At 36.2% G+C, this 19,922-nt stretch overlaps 1 protein-coding gene across 51 annotated transcripts in view; it reads right to left on the minus strand.

Annotated features, from left to right (window-relative positions):
- epb41l3b (erythrocyte membrane protein band 4.1-like 3b) overlaps positions 1–19,922 on the minus strand; it is a 127,169-nt gene that overhangs the window by 84,905 nt on the left and 22,342 nt on the right. For 28 of the 51 annotated variants that reach the window (XM_073915419.1, XM_073915371.1, XM_073915409.1 and 25 more), the window contains exon 1: positions 13,854–13,925. The exons of 22 other annotated variants lie outside the window; for them this stretch is intronic. The gene's annotated coding sequence lies outside the window, so the exon portion shown is untranslated. 51 annotated transcript variants of the gene reach the window in all.

Genomic DNA, 19,922 nt, shown 5'->3' on the forward strand with positions numbered 1-19,922 from the left:
TGGTATATGTGTCCCACACTGCTATAAACACTATTAGGACACCTATATTTCACTAAAAAGTGTAAATTGGTTGTTTTTGCGTTATTTCAAGCAAATTGGTACTTCCGGTTTGAAACAAATTTTTGAAGCTGCGTCACGGTCATGACATAATAGCGTGTATTCCAGCGTGTAGACTGGACATCTGTGCCAGAGTTAGTCTTATTACGTCTTACAGTGTGCTGCATTAATGCATGAGTAAAGCTTTGTTCAAACCAATCAGCGCGCTCTATTGTGCAACTTCATTAATATTCATTACTGTCACAGTGTTTAGACGACAGAGACGCCACGTTGTGTTGGCAAAACAAGCGTGAAGTGTTGCTTTTATAGTTTGCTGCAGTGAAGTTTTGTTTTCATTTTCTCTCTGTGAGAGCTCAGCTGGAGTCACGTGTGGATTAACAGTGTACGCGACGCTCGACAACAATAACTTACGTGTCTAAGGAGGATTATTGTTTACCTGAGAGCTGTTCTCATCTGCAAACGCTGAGATCCGGATTCGCTTGTAGTCTCCTCTTAATAAAGACGCGGCTCTAGTTGCTGGTGATTGTCCTGTCTCTACAGATTTGGTGAGTGAGCGGCCAGTGCTCTTTGTTTATTCAGTTTGTTCGTATCGAACTAACTATTGCACAGAGTGTAAACATGTTAGCACAACAACCAAACTTTAACCTCGTGTAGGGTTTTTTACCGCATTTAGTGACCGGAATAACACACGCGGCTTTCTGACGCTACCTGCCGTGTGCATCTAAGTTTCCGGGAAATGCGGAGGGTTTTTTTTTTTCTCTCATTCGCCGTGCGGTATCAAACATTGCATGAAAAATACACGCTTAGAGCAGTTCCTCCAATCAAATATCTCGTTTGTCGCGAGGGACATGAATGAATTCCCTGAATGAAAGAGCCAGACTGCAGTTAAAGTCCACCATTTAATAATTTGGCAAATAATTCGTCTACAGATGTCCATGTAGGTTAAACACCATCACTTTTTCCTGTGTGTGTCTGTGTGTATTTTAATTCTGAAACTCGCGCGTGCCCAAATAGACACTCCTACACCATCCCACTTTTCTTTCTCCGACACTCCCCCCTAAACAGAGCTGGACACGCCCACTTTTCTGACTTTTTCCAAAGAGGTGTGAAAACACCCTGCTGAAACGAGGGGGTTTCATGGCCCTTTAATTAAACGCAAAATAATTAAATAATCTCATAAAACATCCAATTCAAAACCATATAATCAAATTATATTTATTTCAGTTTGCAATGTATTGTTTTACATGACTTATAGACGTCGCATAAGCAGCTCATGGGATGTACACTGCAAAAAATGCTTTTCTTGCTTAGATTTTTTGTCGTGTTTCTAGTCTAAATATCTAAAATTTCTTGTTTTAAGAAGCATTTTATAGACAAATTAATCTTGTTTTTTTTCTTTTGACGTAAGATTAATTTGCTCACCCCATTGGCAGATTATTTTGCTTGTTTTAAGGAAAAACTCACTTAATATTGGCATGTTATTTCTCAAAACAAGACAATATGTTTTGCTTGTCTAAAAAATTCTTCTTGATTTAGGAATTTTTAGATATTTGGACTAAAAACAAGACAAAAAATCTAAGTAAGAAAAGAATTTTTTGCAGTGTATTTGAATGTCTCTCGAAAAATGACGTTACCTGCGCCCTTACAATCATTACAATGTGTTTACAGCAGAGTTTATCTGCATTTATTCTTATCTAATAGAAAGTTTATCTCACTAACTTGTGCACTTCAGCTTGTTATGCACATTTTAGCATACATGTGCATCTTTTAATTTTCCATCATCCATTTCCATGCAATATTCCAAAATGCACATTAAAAATGGATGGATGGAAACTCCGCTAGTTCTGATTCTGTGTGTGTTTCTGGAGCTCAGCGGTGTAAAACCGCAGGAAAAACATGACTGCGTTCTGTCAGAGAGATTCTGTGAACTTTAATGGCCCTGTGCTGAAATGTAGGTCAAACTGCAGCGCAGGAATAACCGGAGCGAACGGCCCTGCAGATCTGCTCAACATTAAGGAAAACAGAGAGACGTCAGCAGAAGAAGCACTTGCTTCAAAGGGGATATATTATGCAGAAATGACTTTTATGTGGGGTTTAAACCTAGATGTGTGTGTGTGTGTGTGTCAGCAGTGTGTGGATATCTCCAGCAGTCTCTAATGCTCAACATGAATTAATTGTTTGTTCTAATCAGACTTGATGCACAAACACTTTGATTGACATTCTCCCTTTGTGTGTGTTATCAGAGGGGGAAATATCGATATCGAATTATTGATAACTAACACTAATCATTTTGACATACAATCTAAAAATCAATATATAACATATACTGTAACTATAAACACAAAGATATACTAGTGCAACATGGTTCATTCATTAATTTTCCTTCAGCTTAGTCCCTTCATTATCAGCGGTCGCCACAGCAGAATGAACCATCAACTATTCCAGCATATGTTTTAAACAGTGGATGCCTTTCCAGCTGCAACCCAGTACTGGGAAACACCCAAACACACTCATACACTACAGCCAATTTAGTTCAATTCCCCTATAGCGCACGTGTTTGGACTGGAAACCCACAACAACACGGGGAGAACATCCAAACTCCACACAGAAACACCAACTGACCCAGACGGGACATAAACCAGCAACCTTCTTGCTGTGAGGCCATCGTCCTACCCATTGAGCCACCGTGCCACCACTTGCAACATGGTTTTGTGATCCAACTATTGATTTGATTATCACAAATAATAATAATGAAGAGATAAAGCTGAAGAACACAGAGGAACTGAATTCTGTGCACTCACTGCTAAATATAGCTCCAGAAAAACATTAGGTGCCCAATGGATGAGGCTCACATGCACGAAGGCGGACTGGATTTACATTTTAAAAACACCAGAGACAGAAACTACAGCGGCAAAAATAAACCGCAGCATTATTCAAATATGAGTGTAATGACGCTCTTAATCATCTGGACTTATCTGGTTCACATTCTGCTCCTTATCTTCACAAGAAACCTTCACTTTAAAAACAGTTCTCTGCATTATCAACAGACCTTAATGCAAATAAAGCCAGATATCAGCCAGAATTACTATTAGCTGCTAACATGCATTCTTGAACGCTGTTAGGACTCTCCAGAAAACCATTAAGCACTGTTTAGTTATTTTCTTTATATATATATATATACAGTACTCAACAATAAGGACTGCCCGGTGGCCCAGGGCCAGCATGATAGACACTTGGGACAGTAGACAGGATCATTACTGGCCCGATTGGGACAGTGCTGCCTTGTCTCTAACATTTAATTAGTCTGTGACTATTAGTCAATTGCGTGCATTTTAAGTTTGTTCTTTTAAGTCTTTAAACACTACCTTCTTTGTGATGTCGTAAACACCATGTTGCTTTCAAGTTCCTCTTCTCAGATTTAATGTTTTGAGCATGCATTTTTTTCCGTAACTTGGTAACAACCAATACAGCGAAGAAACTGCAACATCAAATTATAAGGCTAAAAGAAAATGTCTGTTTCTAACGTCTTGCAAGCAGACATTTATGTGTGAACAACACGCTAAAAAAAATGAAGTCATGTTTTGCACAGTTTGCCGTCAGTTTGACAAGTCAGCCACCAATTTTTCCTCTGCTCTTTTTGTTTGCATGACACTTTTATAACAATTTTAAAGTATTGAAATTGTAGAATAACAGATTTTATTTTTGACACATTAATTAAAATATGCAGCTAAAAATAGCTATTAACATCCATTTTTTTAATTATTTTTTTTTTTGTGGGTGGGGCCAGTGAAAATTTTGGCAGGGCAAGTAAAAATCTGAACCACTGGCCCGATCGGCCTAGTAGAAAAAATCCTTAGTGTTGAACCCTGTGTGTATATATATATATATATATATATATATATATATATATATATATATATATATATATATATATATATATATATATATTTTTTTTTTTTTTTTTTTTTTTTTCATTTTTTGGGATATGTATTTTTGATGCAGAAGCACTGCATAGACAAATACCTGGTCATCTCAGTCAATCTAAATGAGGGGTGGCCAACCGTGTTCCTGGAGATCTACCTTTCTGCTGATTTCAGTTGCAACCCATATCAAGCACACCTGCCTGTAATTTTCACGTGGTGTTCAGGTCCTAATTAATTGGTTCAGGTGTGTTTGATATGAGTAGCAACTGAAATCAGCAGGAAGGTGGATCTCCAGGAACACGGTTGGCCACTCCTGATTTAAATGAACGAAAGCTTTCTAAATAGAACTATTCATATCATCTGCTGAAATTATAGTCATATATTCATTTCCCTTCAGCCTGTTCCCTTATTCATCAGAGGTCGCCACAGCAGAATGAACCACCAACTATTCCAGCATGTGTTTTACACAGTGGATGCCCTTCCAGCTGCAACCCAGTACTGAAAAATCACCCATACACACTCATTCACACATGCACTCATACACTATGCTCAGTTTAGTTAATAAGTTCTCCATTAGCGCATGTGTTTGGACTCTGGAGGAAACCCTCCTACGCCAACACTGGGAGAACATGCAAACTCCACACAGAAACACCAACTGACCAAGCCGGACTCGAACACAGTTCTAACCACTGAGTGACTGTGTCACCAGGTATATTCATATGACAACATATATTGCAGCAAAACAAGTCCTATTTTACTGTGCAGCCCTAATATTATTACTATGTTAAGTGTCTTAACTGTGTTACACGTGAAGCCGCATTTCCCCAAAGGGGATTAATCAAGCTTAAAACTTTAAAAACAAACCCAAACTTCAGCTATCTCTCAGTCCATTATCTAGGCACAGATGGGTTTAAACCCTCTTAAAGGATTAAAGCTCCTCGACATCAAAACCGCAATGGAGAAACCGTCTGAGCCGTCTGTGACCAGATCACACAGAGTTCACCTTCGACTTAATCCCTTTATTATTCAATTCACAGAGCTTTAAGAAGAAGAGGACACTGAAAATGATCCACTTATTCACACATAAAGCTAAATGTTATCAGTACAGCCAACGAAATGTGTATTAGATTAACTGAAGGTTTCTACAAGTTTCACCAAGTCAAATGGTGAAAGACCTTTTAAGACCGATATGAATAAATTATTTCGGACTTACACAGGACTAACGCTAGGGATGGGCAATATGGCAAAAAAAAAAAAAAATAGGTTTTTTAATAAAGTTTGACCGATTCACGATTTGGATTTTTTTTTTATTGTGTGACTAGTCAACTTAAAACATTACAGCAACATGACTGAAGTAGCACTCTCTTTATAAGTAACTTGAAAACCCATCTGGTTAAGGAACATTGTGTTTTTAATGGCCATGCCATACATAAATTGGTCAACGAGGTGTAAATAAATGTAAAACAAATTCACGAGTTAAATATCATTGCAGAAGATTTGAATAAGAAATGTTTGTGTAAATATCGCACTTGCAGGAATACAGAGGGATTTTTTTGCAAGTTTTGCTGAGCCTAGGAAAGATTGGCTGTCAGCTCGGCTTTGTCTTCTGATTGAATGTCAGGTTGTAAAGCTGCTGCCTTTTTCTTAAAAACATACAGTGGAGGAAAAGGACTGAACATGGAAACTGTAAAGCCTAATTTAACCCAATGTGTAAAGTTGTGAACGTATAGCAGGAGCAAATACAAGCACCAGATGTGTGTCTAATAATAAATAATATACTTAATCTATTTTTCTTTTTTACCCCTTTTAAACATCGATCATTTGATGCGCTTTGCTCCACTCTCTGTATTATGCTGGCTGATCTGTCTGGTTTTCAACTAGGTCTGCTAAATGACATCATGGGGCGGCTACTTTCATTTTCACTGCTAGAGGCCCTCACCTCTGCTCGTGTTCAAACCAAAAGATCAGTGCAGTTTGAACTAAGATTGGTGCGGTTTTTCACATGGCAGGTTTTTACGCCCTTCATACATGTTGTGATTGAGTTTATCGACTTGTTTAGAGAATATGTCTTGACAATCCACACAGAGACGTGACTCAGACTAATGCAACAAGTAAAATCCTACATGACCTCTCTCTTTAACAGGCAGTCAAGCAGATCGCACACCAGAAGTGCCGCGACACGGCGCGCACATGACAGTTTAAAGTATCACACACCAGACGCGCACATTCACACGATATTTAACATGACACTAATCAGATGGCGCTCTGTGGCGCAGCTGAAATATGACCTGCGTCCTCAATCATGGCGCCGGCGTGTGTATAGTAAGGTTGGGCATCTAAGCTATAAAGCCGATCCGATACGCATCTCGATACAAAGAATACGATCCGATATATTAGCGATACATTTGTGACATATTGCGATGCAACACGATACGATTCACACCCATATCACGATACAATGCGATAATTCAGCACTAACTAATTAGATCAAGTTTATGAGATGATGTGAAAGAGGATGCTGTGCCATTGAATGAGTTTGATTATTTATTAACCAAGCAAAACCAAGACTTTTTTTACAAACTGGCTTTTCTCTCAGAGCCAGAGTGTCAGTTTACAGTAGAGGGCCATTTTAGAACATATAGCACATATTATTGAAGTATTTTCAAGATAAACAGAATGTATAAGTGCAATATATATTAAAAAATAAATATATATTTGCACTCTTTCAACATAAAGGTTTAGCATTGCACAACAAGAATTGTTATTTAACTTTTCAACTATGAAAACAAGTTTTACAAAGATATTTTGCCACTGATTATTCAAAACTTAAGGTCGTTAACTAGCAGTGTTATGCTGCTTTGAAACATCACTGTCACTCTAAACAACAGGCTAATAAAAAATATAATTAAATAAAAATTAACAGGAGGAGGTGTTTAAAACCTTCGTTCTCCGTGACACTAGGCTGAATATCTTTGCAGATGAACAATGCAATAACATCCGTTATTGGCGTAGAGCGCACAAAACTTTAGCGCATGGAAAAAAACTTGCAATGCTTTTCTCACCACTTTTGGAGCTGGTACTGTAGCTACAGTTGAAGCAGTGCGAAAGCCGGGGATGCAGGAACACTGGAAGATGCTTTCACAACAACACCGTGGCGCCGCTTCAAGTGAGATTTCAGATTAGTCGTACTGCCCGCGTATTTTACAGATGCGCGGCACATTTTGCAGATTGCATCTGTCCTGTCAAGTCGTCCTTAAATCCTTAATGTTGCCATACTTTAGATTTAAAACTCAGAGAGGAATAAAATGTTTGTTTTGCTTCTCGCGCTTTCTGAGGGCGCTCCACTAGCTTCATCCGCACACCTGATACACTGAGTTGTAGTGTAAGTGTACACATCCGCAAATCCGTTGCTAAGGCATAATTTATGTAGGTCGATTAAATTATGCGCCAAAAACAGGTTGACAACACTTGTTAATAAATAAAAAATACATTCTATATTAAAAATATAAGCTGTATCTTGGAAAAACCGATGCATCTCGATTTGCTTCCAAAATTTCATTCATCCTCTGCTGCTCTACCGATGCACTCGCATCGTGCACGCGCATGACCGCGTATCGATACATATCGGTTAATCTTCCCATCCCTAGAGTATAGAAACCTGTTTAGAATTCTAAAATCCATGGCGCTGCGTGGTGCTGCGCGGCACTTCTGGTGTGCGACATGCTTCATACAAAGTGAACCAAAGCGCATTGGTGCCATTACAATGTATCAAAATTTATATTTTTTTGAAATTGTGATTTTTCGATTTAATATAAAATTAAATCATCGTCAAAACGTAAATTTAAATTAATCAAAAAAAATCACCCAGCCCTAACTAACGCTAAGGATTTTTCTAATGGCCTGGCTTCTTGCTTCATCAAAAGCAAATTCCAATTTTATTATGTCTAATGCAGAGTTCAGATTGCAGGTTTCTCAAAGCAGTGGCATCACAGATGTTTTCACACTGCATGACTATCTAGGTTAGCATTCGGCCACTGCTGTGTTCCACTGCAAGACTGATCGGCAACAAGGGGTTCACACGAAATAGGGTTCAACAGGAAGAATCGCCGACAACTTTGTCTCAGTCTACAAACTCCATCTCCCGACCAAACACACATGAGAAGTGACATGACAACAACACAATATGCTACATTTTCATTTTTTCCCTTTATTAATCACGAGTCGCCACAGTGGAATGAACCACCAAATTATTCAGCAAATGTTTTACACAGCGGATGCCCTTCCAGCTGCAACCCATTACTGGGAAACACCCATACACACTCATACACTACGACCAGTTTAGTTGATCAGTTCCCCTATAGCGCATGTGTTTGGACTTTGGGGGAAACCGGAGCACCCGGAGCAAACCCACACCAACACAGGGAGAACATGCAAACTCCACACAGAAACACCACCTGACCCAGCCGGGACTCAAACCAGCAACCTTACTGCTGTGAGGCGATTGTGCTACCCACTGCGCCACTGTGACGCCCCACATTTATTAATATGTAACATATTTTTTAGATAATTACACACATAATTTGAACCTTTTTGTGATTTAATGAAAACAAATCAATTGAGCTGTTTGCACCTGTGATTTCAGGCATTTATTTTAGGTAATGTGTCACAACAAGCAAACTCAAGTTGTACACATGCAATCTTTTCAACACAACGTTTAATTTTTTAATTGCAAGTTTTAAAAACTATAATAAACTAAATTTATGCCTGTACAGGTCTGTATCTTCAGCAGATACATGAAGGAGAACTATTAAACAAATGTTATTGTAAGAAAGATTATTAATCCATATTTAAAATAGTTAATTAGGAGATTTTTTTTCCGTTAAAATGTTTATAAGATGTTGTGGATTGTATTTCTTTGCAATAAAAAAACTTAAATACATCAACACCAAATGTTTGAGATGTTTCATTGGTGTTTATATGGGTGTTGACCTGACTGCGTAGCCTAACATGAACAATTAAGACCTGTTTAAACTAATTTAAGACCTAAAACACCATATTTGAGTGATTTGAAGACTTTAAGACCTAAAACTTTTTTCAATTTTAGATATTTTAGGACTTTTTAAGGACACCCTTTAAGTAGTGGTTAAGTGAAACCAAAATGTAATATGTTTATTTTGCTGGCGCACATTGTTATTCTTTAAGTAAACAATTAATCTGTAAGCAAATTAATCTACTGGAAAAATAAATAATAAATAATTGTTTATTTTGGTAATCTGCATATTCTTAGCCACACCCCTATTACTGTTAGTTTGCTACAAATGCTATGCAAATGAAAGCCCTGCCCCCTACTCAATATTCCATTTTAATTGAAAGTACATCAACACACTGAACTAAAAGTCTCTGCAACTTTTGCTTTACACTGATTTTAAACGCTGATTCATAAACAATTACTAGGACTTTCATGATCTATAATATGAAACAGAAACAACTGTAATGAGTGATTGTCATTTTAACACCATTTTATGCTAGCGATTAAACAGATTATATACCTGCAAAACACTTTCAAAACTTTTCAATCTCAAAGTTATTTAGATTTCCTTTTACTTTGGCTGGAATACATTTTTATTATTTTCTTAATGTAAAAACTGCTGTGGTCAATAATAAGCCCCCTTATTTATGTATTCATTGGCTACAGTATAAAGCAGTCTTATCCAATGACTTGCTTATTTACCCTGGCTAAGCATTTAAATGTACGCTGAATTTAAGCTGAATACTAGTATCTTGCAAAACAAGTAGTAAAACATTAAGTGCTGTCATCATGGCAAAGATAAAGAAAATCAGCTATTGAAACTATCATATTTAAAAATTAGTTAAAACACTTGAAAAAACATTGGAATAACAATTGAAATTTAACAGGAGGGCGAATAATTTAGACTTAAACTGTACTTTGCATCACTAAAAATGTATTGCGTGATAAGTGGATATATTGATTATTGCGACAGGCCTTACAATCAGCACTCAGACATTCTTTACTCCATGAATTTACAGCTCTTTAACTGATGTACATCAAATTGGAGAACATTTTTCCAAAGTCCTCATCCTCAAGTCTTCAAGATCAATAGAGAATATTGATTTACAATCAGGCACATTCTGCAGACGCCTGCAGGAATGCAGGAGCAGAGTCTCTCTGTGTTTTCACATTCCATGCTTCAGTTATTTGACAGCTTTGTAACTGGAGAACTTTACATTGTAAATAAACTATACGGTGAACAACAGCTCGCTAATCAGTGAGACGTTTTACAAGTGACACTGTAAAAAGCGACTAGTTGACTTCACTTTAAAAATAAAACAAATGAAAAAGAGTAAACCCACTGCTTTTACAGCATACAGCTGAAATTTTTAAAAGCCGAGTAGACCACTTGCCTTAAAGTTAAGTAAATGAACTATGTGCATAATTATAAATATTAAGTCAACAGTTCCAAGGACTTGAGTAGCTAATTGTTGTTTACCATGTACACACTGTTAAAACATTACTCGTCTCCAGTCCAACTATCTAAAGATTCCTAAATCAAGAAGCACTTTTTAGATGAGCTAATGATATTGTGTTGTTTTTGGAAATAATAAGTCAAAGTGAAGTGCATTTCTGCTTAAGGCAAGCTAAATATTCTTGTTTTCTCTTTGAAATTACAAAATACAGTTGAAGTCAGAATTATTCGCCTCCTTTTGATTTTTATTTTCTTTTTTTAAATATTTCCCAAATGATTTTTAACAGAGCAATGAAATGTTCACAGTATGTCTGATAATATTTGTTGTTCTGGAGAAAGTCTTATTTGTTTTATTTCGGCTAGAATAAAAGCAGATTTTAATTTTTTAAAAAACATTTTTGGGACAATATTATTAGCCCCTTTAAGCTAATTTTTCTTTCGTTAGTCTACAGAACAAACCATCATTATACAATAACTTGCCTAATTACCCTAACCTGCCTAGTTACCTAATTACCCTAGTGAAGCCTTTAAATGTCACTTTAAGCTGTATAGAAGTGTCTTGAAGAATATCTAGTCTAATATTATTTACTGTCATCATGACAAAGAGAAAATAAATCAGTTATTAGAAATAAGTTTTCAAAACTATTATGCTTAGAAATGTGCTGAAACAATCTTCCCAGAACAGAACAGAAATTGGGGAAAAAAAATAAACAGGGGGGCTAATAATTCTGAATTCAACTGTATTACTTACCCTATTAGCAGATTTCTTATTTTAAGGAAAGATTCACCTATTTTGCCATAGTATTTCTAGAATAAGAAATTATTTTCACCCCTTTAGAAAATGCTTCTTGATTCAGGAATCTTTAGCTATTTGGATTAGAAACCAGACAGTAATTTTAAGTATGGAGAGCCGCTGAGGCTTGCCATGTTTACGTGCTGCCATCTTGGTCTATGTATAAAAAGCAGTGCAAAGACGCACACTGAACAAAATAAAACATTTAAATGGACATAAATAAAGTTCGTAGTTTGTGTAAAATCTGTTTTAATGTTTGTTTACAACTTTGAAAAATGGTTTTACTAAAGCTTGCTTGTAACAAGAATGTTGACATAACATTGGTTTGCTCATTCAAAGTGTGTGTATATATATATATATATATATATATATATATATATATATATATATATATATATATATATATATATATATATATATATATATATATATATATATATATATATATAGAGTTGAAGTCAGAATTATTAGACTCCCGGAATTATTAGATCGCTTGTTTATTTTTCCCCAAATTTCTGTTTAACGGAGAGCAGATTTGTTTAACACATTTCTAATCATAATAGTGTTAATAACTCATCTCTAATAACTGATTTATTTTCTCTTTGTCATGATGACAGTAAATAATATTAGACTAGATATTCTTCAAGACACTTCTATACAGCTTAAAGTGACATGTAAAGGCTTCACTAGGGTAATTAGGGTAACTAGGCAGGTTAGGGTAATTAGGCAAGTTATTGTATAATGATGATCAAAAAAATATAGCTTAAAGGGGCTAATAATATTGAGCTTAAAATGGTGTTTAAAAAAATTAAAAACTGCTTTTATTCTAGCCGAAATAAAACAAATAAGACTTTCTCCAGAAGAAAAAACATTATCAGACACACTGTGAAAATGTCCTTGCTCTGTTAGACATCACTTGGGAAATATTTAAAAAAAGAATATAAAAATAAAGGGGGGCTAATAATTCTGACTTTAACTGTGTGTATATATTTCCTGCTGCTTATCGAACTATTTCATAACCGTAACAAGAGGCAATTTAATCATAACCTAATGTGAAAACAGCGATCATAACATTATTTATCAATGTGTGGCTCTTTTTGGCTTCTTTAGAGCTATTCACCGGGAATGAGCAGGCGCAGCCATTTGAATCTTTTTGGCTGGAGACTTCCGCTCTCATTCAGTTCCATACATTTTTAGATGTTAAACAGCTTGTAATGCTGCTTGATGTTGCAAACTGACATTTTCTTATTATATAGTTCTGCTTAATATATTATTAATTACTATATAATACATTATATTATAATATTATTCTGTAGAGCAGGTACTTTGACTGTTTTCTGCGGTTTACTATTCCTAGTCATTTCTTCCACAGCTGAACTGGAAGGTAAAGCAATCACCAGGGCCAGACGGAATCTGCGAAAGTTTTTTGCTATTTCTGCTGAGAATTTTGGTAAAAATCTGCGGATTTCTGCGGAATTATTTTGGGAGTATCATAACTAAAACCTTAATAAATGAAATAAAACGTAATAAATTACTGAATAAAAACTGAATAAATTCAGATTTATACATTTACTCAAGTAAATATAGAGAATTAATGATGGGCTAAAAATCTGCACGCGCAGATTCCATGTGGGCCTAGCAATGACCAAAACAAGCGCACTTCTGCATTAAAGAATACGGTCAACAGAAATTAAAAATGTAAAATAGGAAATACGTTGATTCCATTGTTTTTGTTTACATACCTCAAAACGGTCTATACATATAGAAACGGTTAATGATCAAAACCTGCCAGAACTACTTTATCTGTGCTTTAATCAGAAAATAATGGCACACCTGAGAATTCTCATCAGCCAATCAGTATCAAGCGCTCAGCTGCCACGAGGTATAAACTTATATAATGAATATAAATTTTACACAGAACAATACAACATTAACGTAGTGTGGACTTAGCTATGGTAATGTTAATTAAGTGTCAATTTGCTCCACAAATCAAAACGCGATAAACAAATGCCAAAAATATAATTCACATTTTAATAAAATAATTATTTATATATATTTTATTATTTTCTTATTGTAAAAACTGCTGTGGTCAATATTATTAGCCCCCTTATTTATTTATTCATTGGCTATAAATCACTCTTGTCCAATGTCTTGCTTAATTAACACAGTTATGTCTTTAAATTTCACTTTAAGCTGAATACTAGTATATTATAAATATTTATTAAAGAATATTAATAAAATATCTACATTAAAACCTCAAGCTTGGCATCTGTCAGCGAATGTGTAGTATTATCCGACGCGTCTTGTGTTTGTCAGCGCAGAAATCAGTGTTTAAGATCAAATATGACTATAAAACATTGCTAACATTAAGCGTTCGCTGCGTTAATATACTGAATTATAGCGTTATTTGGATGTATAATGTGTTACGCACAGATGTTGCGTCCTTTCTACACAAACGCCACTGAAGCGAACATAAACACACAGATTTATGTCATCCCGAACATTCAGTCATACATTTACGCGATAATCTAAACGAACTAAAACACTCAAATGCGTTTATAATGGTAAGAAATCAGCCCAGAGGCTGGAGCTTACCGTAGGCGGCGCGGTAGAGTCTGTGGCCGGCAGTGGAGCGTCTGTCAGCGGCTAAGCGGAGCTCTTCTATCCGCCTCTCTGGAGCTCAAAAGCGGGGGCGGGACGATTCAAAATTACGTCACTGGACGACGCACCGAGCGTAATGACGCACATGCTTAGGCGAGAGATGAAAATTATGCAAAATTTTATATTGTCATTTATATTACTACGCATGCCATCCACAAATGCAGGGATTTAAAATATCCCCCGTTTAATTAAGGCTTTTGTAAACAAGTCTCTGGGGGTTCGGGTGGTTCGAAAGAGGTTCGAAAGTAGACATAGGTCCATAATTTGTCCCATACACAAGCTCATTCCTCCCAATATTGATTAGAGAATTTAATTCAATTATTAAATCTATCCCTGTAAAAATTATTAAACTCGCTAAAAATCATATTTGCTATAATCCTCTATCTGCTGTAAACCCAAAACTATTTAGAAGGTGTTGAGTTGACTGATAAAAAATGCACTAACAAACATATTCGTAATATTTTTCAGAAGCAAAATAAAATTACTCCTAGAGGCAATTTTTTTTCTGGAACTCTATTATAGTTAAATCCCTTCAAATATTCTATTAATAATAAAGTTAAGGAAATGCATTTTAAAATATTACATACAATTTACCCAGTAAAATCGTTTTCATTAAAGTGCATTGAAATGGAGGATTTCTGTGGTTTCTGCAATGTGGATTAGGAAAGCCTTTGCCATCTGTTTTTTTGAATGCAGCATTGTAAAGAATTTCTGGAAAGATCTAGCCAAATATATTTTTAAAAGGACAAAACTTAGTTATTATTTTACATTCAAAGATATTATTTTTATTAAGAAAACAAATCCAACAAATGTCTTGAATATATTGTTAATCTCTTTATTTTATTGGCAGTTTTATATACACAAACAGAAATTTTCTAAATCAGTTTAGAAAAAATTAGTTTAGAGTTTGAAATTATTTCTACAGTAAAATTGTTGAAAAACAAAGAATATGAGAAATGCATCAATTATTATCACACTTTTTTTGCATCCCCTGTCAATTACTAATATCATTGGATGTATAAATGCTGTACACTAGACTTTGTGTAATTTCATTTATTTTGATTTATTTTTGTTTTTTGTTGACTTACCATTGTTGTATTTTTTTTTTTTTTTGCGTGTTTCATATTTTGTATTGTGTTGTATAATTGTTCCTGACAATTATGCAATAAAAGTAAAGAGTAAAGTCCTCAGTAAAGAGTCTTGGTGTCATCTTTGACTCTGAGCTAAAATTTGATCGGGAAATTAATGCGGTTGTCAAAAATAGTTTTTTCTATTTTAGATATATTGCCAAGCTAAAGCCTATCCTCTCTTTCAGTGATTTGGAGAAAGTTGTGCATGCTTTTATTTCTTCTCGTCTGGACTATTGCAACGCATTGTATCTGGGTGTGAGTCAAGCCTCTCTCTCGCGACTGCAGCTGGTCCAGAACGCAGCTGCCAGGCTTTTAACAGGCACAAAAAAACGAGAGCACATTACACCTGTACTTGTTTCCCTACACTGGCTGCCAATCCAGTTTAGAATTCAGTACAAAGTTCTGTTGTATGTTTTTAAATCCCTCCACGGCCTGGCCCCTGAGTAAATCTCTGAGCTAATTATTATGCACCAACCTGTGAGATCTCTTCACTCTATGGATCGTCTCTATTTGCAAGTTCCTAGATCACGCTTAAAATGTCGAGGGGATAGAGCTTTCTCAGTAGCAGCTCCAAGACTCTGAAACAATCTCCCACTCTTTGTAAGAACAGCTCAAACTTTCGAGTCGTTTCAGAGGTCACTGAAAACACACTTATTTTCTTTAGCTTTTAATCATGTGATATGAGTTTATGTATTTTGGTTTTATGTATATTTTACATGCTTTTTTATTTGATTTTATGTACAGCACTTTGGTAATCCATTGTGATTTGTGAAAGTGCTATAGAAATAAAGTGAGTTGAGTTGAATAAAAAAAAAAAAAAACAAGGCTCATTTCTGCTATTTTGACTGCCATGTCATAATTAATTGTGAAAACCACCATCGGAGAAGGCTCTAAGATGGAATCCTCTTTTGGCTGTTGTTTTAGCGTGACTGAAGAAAGTTGAATAAGCTGACCAGTTTATGATGGCCTAATAAATTACTATAGGCTGGTAACAGCATCCTTTTTCTGATGATAAATGGTGTAATAAATCTGCATTTGAAAAATAAGTATTATTCTCTTTTTTTTTTTTTTTCCTAAATCTTTAGTAAATGTTTTTGGTACCTCAAAAAGTGTGGTTGATGACCATCTGACAAGCCAATCCTGCAAAATAATAGTGCTTAAAGTATTTAAACCTAATAGTTAAATAGAAAATGAGGCTAATAACTGCAAAAGGGTCCACCAGGCTAGCTACAGCCCTGTGTTGTAAGTTATTATTGATATTTGTTGTCTTGTGAATATCTAATAACTGATTTATTTTCTCTTTGTCATGATGACAGCACATAATATCTGACTAGATGTTAATCAAGACACTAGTGTTCAGCTTAAAGTGACTTTTAAAGGCTTCACTAGGGTAATTAGGGTAAAGTTAGGGTAATTAGGCAAGTCATTGTATAACAGTGGTTTGTTCTGGAGACAATCCAACACTAATATTGCTGAAGGGGAGAATAATATTGACCTTAAAATGACTTTAAAACAATTAAAAACTGCTTTTATTCTAGCCCAAATGAAACAAATAAGACTTTCTCCAGAAGAACAAACGGTCATACTTTACAATAAGGTTCATTAGTTAATGTTAATTAATGCATTTACTAACATGAACAAACAATGAACAACACATTTACTACAGTATTTGTTCATGTTAGTTAACGTTAGTTAATGAAAATACAGTAGTTCATTGTGAGTTCATGTTAACTCATGGTGCATTTACTAATGTCAACAAGCATGCACTTGGATTTAAATAATGCATTAGTAAATGCTCAAATATGATTAATAAATGCTGAACAAGTGTTGTTCATGATTAGTTCATGTTAGTAAATGCATTAACTAATGAACCTTATTGTAAAGTGTTACCAAACAAATACTAGAGGAAATACTGTGAGAAATTCCTCAATCTGTTCAACATCATTTGGGGAATACTCACAAAGGAAATTTTGACTTCAGCTGTGCATAAGTCTGTTTTTATTCCCTTGTGGTCACTGTATATAAATACAACAACACTAAATCCAGATCTAAAGCACATGCATCCTCACACACACAAATAAAAGGTCTGTTTTTAAGTCGCGGTGGTCCTGGAATGATCTGCGGTCAGTTGTAAAGCCTATAGAGAGCTGAATGCATGTGCTGATAATAACAGAGAGCGTCTGTGATTCACCACACAATAAATGCTCAATCTCAGCCTTTGACAGATGGAGACTCCCCGGGTGGAGCTGCTTTAAGAAGCGCTGGGATTTAAAGGCATTAAAACTAAACCTGCTGATGATTTTGTCAAGTTTTCTAATGCTCAAGTTGAAGACGCGACACGTTTGCTGATTGCTGTTGAAGATCAGTTTACAATTGTTTTGATTCTGACTATAATGAAGTCCAATCTAACCATATTGATGTCGTGTCTCACAGTGCTAGTTTTGTGCTGAACAATTAATCTGTGCAAATCATTAAGAACAAATCAATAGTTTGTCCTCATAATATTTTATTGAAATCTGAAAATGCACTTCCTGTTTGTTTTCAGTTCAATTCTTAGGCTGCGTCCCAAATCGCATCCCTATGCACTATTCTACACCATTTTGTGGTATAAATAGTGCAAGTTAGTGCGTTCACACTGAAAACAAACAAAATAATAAATAAAAATAATAAGTGCACTTTAGGGTGCTTTCACACCTGCCTTATTTAGTTCGATTGAATCGCACTAGAGTTTGTTTCCAAGCAATCGTACTCGAGTGCGCACTAAAAGCGGACCAAATAAGCGTACCGAGACCTGCTTGAAGAGGTGGACTCTGTTTGCTTTCAAATGAACCCTGGAGCGGTTCGTTTGTGGTGGGAATATGATCCGTACTAAAACAGGCCCAACCACAAAAAGTGCTGCGCCTTTTGGACTAATCCAGCTGCCGTAGGCCGATGCGCTGTGCATTATGGCAGAGTTTCTCAAAGTGGAGGTCGGGACCCCCGAGGGGTCGCGGGACAATGAAGGGGGGGTCGCCTGGTGATTTTCAAAAATCAATACATTTTTATTAAACCTTAAGACTTACTGTATTTTATCAATAACCTACTTAAGAGAAAAAAATAGTCGTTTATAGTTACGATAAACTATATAGTTACTATAGTAGCTTATAGTTAATAGTTCTATTGGATTGCGACTTCTCAGGTAATTACGTTATACTAAAGGCACAGCAATACTGTCAGATGCAGCAGATTGATTTTATAACAGCAGGTTAAACTTTCTAGCCCATTTACAGCACTGACATATATAAATAGACTTGGGTCTATTGGTGTGTGTGTGTCATTGCATACAAGGTTTCTGTATTTATAACCACCACCTCAGAGAATATTGGGGGTCACGAGTCACTGGCATTGTCATTTTGGGGGTCGCGGGCTGAAAAGTTTGGCAACCCCTGCATTATGGGATATGGAGGAGAAATATTTGTTAACAGCGCTTTACCAACAGAGAGAGAGGGGAAAGCATGAGTTGATGGATCATGGGTAATATTTCCGCAAGATGAACATGTTGCAGTTTAGCTAAATTAATTCACGTCTCCTCCGGAAGTGACGAGTGATGCATTAAACACTTTTTCCAGCCGCGGCCGCGCTTTATTCTCGAAATGTATAGTTTGTCTAAAGCAGAGATACAGTCAGTCAGCGCAGTCAACCCTCCAGAGTAAAAGGTTTTGTTTACCTGCAGGAGTTCACTGGCATTTTCCCGCACGTGAATTCTGACCAATCAATAAGCAGTTTAGGAAATACGTTCAACAACATCTGGCCAATGAGAGATGTGGATTTTGTCACATGACTGCATTTTGGTTCGTTTCAACTGGTTCGGACCAAAGCCAGCAGTGTGGTGTAAAAACCACCCAAAGACGGCAGAAAATGCAACACTGAATCATTTATTGCGCTTGGTCTGGACCAAATGAAGTGAACTACAGATGTGAAAGCACCCTTGATTACCCGGATGATGCACTCATTCAGCCGGTTAAATGAAATGTGTTATGATGGACAGGGCTGTGTCTGAAACCGCATACTTCCATACTATATAGTACGCTAAAATCAGTATGCGAGCGGAGTAGTATGTCTGAATTGATAGAATTCGAAAATCAGTATGCGAGAAGTATCCGGATGACTTACTACTTCCGGCGAGATTCTGGAGTGCGCATCCCATGCATGCTGCGCTATCCCATGATGCCCCGCGAGAGAATACATGAATGGAAGCAACGCAATTGACGCAAGTAGATCACGTGACCATGACAAAATGGAAGATGTAGTACGTCCGAATTCCATTCATACTTTCACATTCATACTGTAAATAAGGTACTTTTCTAACGGCCGAGTAGTACACTTAAATTCAAATGCAGAACCTACTGAGTAGTAGGCGGTTTCAGACGCAGCCACGCACTCAACAACCGCAGGTTTGCTCAAGGGGCGGAGCTATGGGGCGCACATGCTGGATAACTTTATTTATTTTAGATGGTGAAAGCAAAATTCCCCTACGAGAGTGTTTATAGCGCCTCCCGATGGTGAATGCGGTTATACTCATGGCAGGTATTATTTGATAGTTTGGTCATTTATTTCCAGTGGTGTAAAGTACTTAAGTAAATCGACTTCTTTACTTAAGTATGTTTTGGCTACTTTGTACTTATACTGAGTATTAAAAATAAAAGCAACTTTTACTCTCTGTGACTACATTTCTGATTGAATATATGTACTCTTTACTCCAGTACATTTAAACGGACGCTTACTGTTACTCGTTACATTCTGATGCGCGACAAGTCTGCATCTTTATCTACCACGGCTAATTTGTTGGGCGGACGAGGCGATATCGCCATCTGCAGGCTGCTGAAGGTACTGT

The sequence above is a fragment of the Danio rerio genome, chromosome 2, assembly GCF_049306965.1.
Source record: "Danio rerio strain Tuebingen ecotype United States chromosome 2, GRCz12tu, whole genome shotgun sequence".
NCBI lineage: Eukaryota > Metazoa > Chordata > Actinopteri > Cypriniformes > Danionidae > Danio > Danio rerio.